The sequence below is a fragment of the Lycium ferocissimum genome, chromosome 8, assembly GCF_029784015.1.
Source record: "Lycium ferocissimum isolate CSIRO_LF1 chromosome 8, AGI_CSIRO_Lferr_CH_V1, whole genome shotgun sequence".
Taxonomy (NCBI): domain Eukaryota; kingdom Viridiplantae; phylum Streptophyta; class Magnoliopsida; order Solanales; family Solanaceae; genus Lycium; species Lycium ferocissimum.
The window spans coordinates 6,014,461-6,020,102 of record NC_081349.1 but is presented as its reverse complement, the minus strand read 5'-3'; positions in this window follow the sequence as shown (position 1 = coordinate 6,020,102).

Below are 5,642 nucleotides of genomic sequence, written 5' to 3'. Positions count from 1 at the left end.
TTTGATGACTTTTTAATGTTGCTGACTCACTTTATTCCTGGGTTTGAACTGTTATTTTTCATTGATCTCATTTTATTGATTTTATTCATTATATCTTGTTTTGTTAACTATTGCCCCTTAGACACTTACTGATTGTTGTTTTTGATGGTATGTTAGGTATCATTGAGGAGTAGGTTCGTGATACGCCTACTACTTAAGAGAACTTGCTGCTTTCGAGACTATTCGGTGAGCCCACAAGATTGTTTGTGGGGCACCATTCTAGCTTTACTTTTTCGTATTTTAGTTTCGGGCTGCGTCCCGATAATTTAGACATTACTCATTAACTTAGAAGCTCCTTAGATAGTTGTCAGATTGTGGGTAGTGTGTTGGAGTCTCGTATGACTCATTGGGGCATTTGTGCCACGTTTATTAACTAAGTATTTGATTTGACTTCCGCTGATTTTGTTTCATAATTGTGATCTTAGATTTTATTTAGTTGTTTATCACTTGTTTAATTAAAATAAATGAAATATTATCGAAAAAGGGTTTGACGTTATTGACTTATAAGGTTCTTACGATATTGTTCATGACGTCGGATGCCGGTCACGTCTAGGGTGGGTTTTGGTGCGTGACAAACTTGGTATCAGAGCCTAGGTTTAGAAGTGTCCTAGGATTGTTGTGGAGCTGTGTCTAGTGGAGTCTTCTTCATGCAGACTAGCTACTTGTATGGATGTATGACTACCAGGACATTATAGGCGTTTCTCATTCTTCTTGATTCTAGATTGTGCTATAGAGCTTGAACTTCTTTTAGGATCATTCTGATGTGTTAGTTACTCGTGCTTTATGGAGATGACTTTAGCTCGTGTTGCAGATGCTAACCAAGTGAACAATGGTATTATGGAGTAAACATTATTGTGATATGTAATTTGATGGATGGTACAGAGTTGCTGAAATTGTATTGTTGGTGCTTGGTATATATGGTCGTTGTAGGGTTTGGTTGTTGATAAATTGAGACAGGTATAGAAACAAAAATAGTCCTTGTTACAGGGAAAACTCTATCGAAATCTTGTTAGGCTGAAAGGAATAATTAAGATGTGATGTGTTTCAAGTCTTTGGAGGTTAGGATGAAGGGAACAATTGAGGGTCTCTTGTAGTGAATTAAGAATTATCGTATATTGAGGTTATATTCTTATTGGATTAAAAGATCTATACTATTTTGATGTTTAGCGGAAGAACTCTATTTTAGGCTTGAAACTCGAAAACGACCGCTTGTGGAATAATGATTTAAGAAGATGATGTAGTTGATTTAGGCTTTAATTTGTTATTTCCAGTTTTGGCAGGAGGTAAGTTAAGCCTGAATCATATGTTGTTGAATTAGCCTCCTTGTCGGAGTATATTGTCTAGATTGATATATTGTCCGCTTCCTAGTCAAAGCATATACATGTTGAACCTTTTGAGTATCTAACTCTTGGGAAAGTAAAATGAAGGTAGAAACCCCCTTATTCGTGTTGAGACTTGAGTGTTCTAGTCGTTAGAATCCCCGTGAGGACTATGTTGTTCTTATTTGGGTGTTAGTTGTATTTTTGTCTTTCCGGGGTCATTTATACAAAGGAAGCTCGACTTCATGAATGGGCTCGTAGGGAGGTGGTTGAAGCTTCAGATGTTGTGGTCATAGGTATTCTCACTATTTGTTCTCTTAATGTGTATTCTTTGATCGATACAGGTTCGAAATCTTTCTTATGTGAGTTCGTACTTTACCCTTGGTTTTGGTAGGGAACCCGAACAATTATTGGAACCCTTTTTCTATGAATACCACTGCTAGCGTCCTTGTTATCACCTCTAAAATATATAGAGACTGCGTCGTTGTAGTTAAGGGCTGTGAGACTACTTTTGATGTGTTTGAATTAGAAATGGTGAACTTTGATGTGAATTTTAGGGATAGTCTAGTTTTCCGAGCATGAAACTCTGGATTGGCAATCAAATTAATTTGGCTTGAATTTCCTAATAAACCCGTTACACAGTAGAGAAATGATATTGCTAAAACCTCGTGGTAGACTTAAGTCGTATCTTAAGACTTGCGGGATGAACTCGAAGGGGCGTAGTTCTATCTAGTTGTTGTAGTGTCACTCAAGCCGTGTTACCTTCATTTATTCCCTCTTTGCAGGTATCTGTTGAACCTTTCGATTGTGTATTCCTTGTGAAAGGTTAGATTAGATGTATGAATCCCTCGTCCAATGTGTTTAGGTTTGAATGATGTATTCATTATGTGCTTAGTCGTATGTTATCTCTGAGAATGATCCTCCTCACAAAAGAACTCTAGAAATTCTAAAATTTGAGGTTCTTGAAAAATCTTAAGCCATGACTTTCACTCAGGGATGAATGATCCTAAGGGGGGGGGGGGATAATGTAACACTCCGTAAATCCGAGTTAGGTGTAAATGTATTAAATGAGAAGTAATATGACATTTTATGCATATGAAGTCCTATCAATATGAGTTTGGGTGGAAATAGTTGATTTAAGATCAAGGCCAAGTAGTGAAGTTCGTAAGAGTTCTTAAAATCGCCTAAGTTTTGTTGACCTGTCTTGTAGGCCAATTTCGTGAAAATACGTTGAGAATTTGGGAAAACTTGCTCTAACAAAGTTTTAGATCTTTGAAATAACTTTCCAAAGATATAAAGTGGAGCTTAAATGAACTTGTGAGTAAAACGTTATGGCAGTTTTACTAACCTGCGTTTCGCAGGAACTTCCTGCGGTTCAATCCTGCGAATCTCAGGATGAACACCAAAAATCATACCCCTCTATCATATCGTACGATAGGGCTGTATTTCATGGGTCAAACGTGCAATTCACGGGATGTGTCACACGCCTTGCTCGGCTATAAAAACCCCCAGAACGTGAAATTTTCTTAAACCTTCATTCTACTTCATCTTTGGCTGACTTTTGGAGAAGAAATAACCCTAGGGCTTCCCCAAATTATATAAGGTAAGTTCTTGATCAATTCCTATCATTGCTACATCAGTCTAACGTCAATTCACTACTCTTAAACACTAGTTCATCTTCTCAAATCTTTGGATTCTCGAAAGCTAAAGAAAGAGAAGAAGAAGAAAGGAACGTTGGAGACTTTGAGATTCCTTTAAAAAGGTGTGATCCTTGATTTTTATGATTTTATTGAAAGGGTTTAGATTAATGTAGGTTTTTCTATGGATTAAAATCCATGAATCATTCATGAAGTGTTCAAGAACACGTTCTAGACATGAAAACCCTAGTTTTTCTATAAAGGGATATATGAGTAGAATTAGATTAAAGCTCTAATCTTTCTCATCTAAAATCATTGTAGTGTGATTATTGAATCTTGGGAAGCGGGATTTGAGGTATGTCTATATTTCAAAATTCGTCATTTCAAGCATGTCTAGATTTTCCCAAAAATCTTTCTTGAAGTATGTTTACTTTTCAAAATCCTTCTTTGAAGTATGTTATATTGCTTGAAACATGTGGATGATTGTTTGTGACTTGAAATCTTCCTTTGAAATATGAACATGATTATAACTCTTATTTTGGTGGAAGTTCTTCTGGAATTAAAGATGACTTCTTTTAGACAAGGCCATGCGTGTGTAGGGTCAAGCCCGCATCGAACCTTATACGATTTATACTACTTGTGAAACTCATTTTTTTACCATTATTGAATGATTGAACTCACTTTTCTAAAGGTTGGACCTTAAACTTGTTTTCTGTTGAATGGATTTCTTGAACTTGAAAACTGAATAGGAGATTTGAATAAGATTCTAAATCGGTTATGACTTGAAATGCCTCTATTTTGAGATGATGACTTGAGAAGTGAGATTCGGCTCTAAGCCATGATTGATGATTCAATAATATGCCGTGATTTGTATTTTGTTTGTGTTTGGGCCTGTATAGGCAAGCTGAGCTAGTCCAGAGGACGATTAGCCGTTATAGATCCTAATGTATCGATACGAGTATTGCTGTGTCAGGAGGACGATTGACCTCCGTTGCTTCCTATCCCAGAGTATCTATTCTTTGTGCTAGTCCGAGAGGACGATTAGCCTCCGTATCTTCCTAGGCGGAGTATCTATGGCTGTGCTAGTCCAGAGGACGATTACCCTCCGTTGCTTCCTAGCTCGGAGTATCTATTACTGTGCTAGTCCAAAGGACAATTAGCCTCCGTGGTTTCCTAACCTGGAGAATCAATTGATTGATCTGCTTATGAGTGACTTGTTTCGTACTTTGATTAGCCTGTGAGTGGCTTGTTTTGTATCTTGTTGCCTATGAGTGACTTGTGGTAATAGTGATTTCGTCACTGAAATACTTGGCCTAGTAAATGGTAAGAAGTTGAGTTAATGTGTCTATCATTGTTGGATTCTTTGATGACTCTTTAATGTTGCTGACTCACTTTATTCCTGGGTTTGAACTGTTATTTTTCATTGATCTCATTTTATTGATTTTATTCATTATAGCTTGTTTTGTTAACTATTGCCCCTTAGACACTCGCTGAGTACCCAGTACTCAGGCATAACATTATTATTTTTTATGGTATGTTAGGTATCATTGAGGAGCAGGTTCATGATACACCTACGACTTAAGAGAACTTCTTTGCTTTTGAGACTATTCGGTGAGCCCACATGATTGTTTGTGGGGTAGCATTCTATCTTTACTTTTTCGTATTTTAGTTTCGGGCTATGTCCCGATGATTTAGACATTACTCATTATCTTAGAAGCTCCTTAGATAGTTGTCAGATTGTGGGTAGTGTGTTCGAGTCTCGTATGACTCGTTGGGGCATTTGCGTCACGTTTATTAACTAAGTATTTTGATTTGACTTCCCATTTGATTTTGTTTCATAATTGTGATCTTAGATTTTATTTAGTTGTTTATCTCTTGTTTAATTAAAATAAATGAAAGATTATCGAAAAAGCGTTTGACGTTATGGATTTATAAGGTTCTTCTGATGTTGTTCATGACGTCGGATCTTTGGTCACGTCTAGGGTAGGTTTTGGGGCGTGACACGCTCCCACTCTGAAACATCGCGGAATAACTTCCTTAGGAAAAGGGTCGATTGTTCGGGCCTCGGCCGACGTCGCCATTTTTTAGCAAAAGATTTTATTTTAAGAAAAATTCATCTCTCTACCGATGAGTCAAGAGGGAGGTGGACGTTCAATTATTCAGGTGTTCCTTCGGCCTCAAGCTGCGTATGCTGGGCGTCTCCTGACTTCTCCAGCGACCGCGTAGCATCCCTCTTCTCGAAACAGGGATTTGAAGCCTTCACCATCTTTCTTTTCATTCAGCATCGGCATTTTTCTGGGGAATGACTGGTACAAACTCGGGATTGGATGAGGTAGTTTCCCTGTTCTGGGCTCCCTCCTAATTTCCTTCGTGAGCTCATCTTCGTTAGGGGTATATCCTAGACCGAAATGGTAGTTTTCCCCCGGGATCGGCACAGGTTCTGTTATCCCTTCGAGGTCTTTTCCTAGACCTTTTCCTGTTTCAAAACCATTTCTTAACAAGGTAAAAGAGATCATCCGGTAGACGGCCCGCATTGGGTTGCCGACCTCTTCTCCTGCATGGGTGGCCCCTGCGTATTCCACTATGTGAAAATTGGAGAAATGAGAATTTCCTTCAATCACGGAGAAGGTGTTGTAAGGCGGCTTTT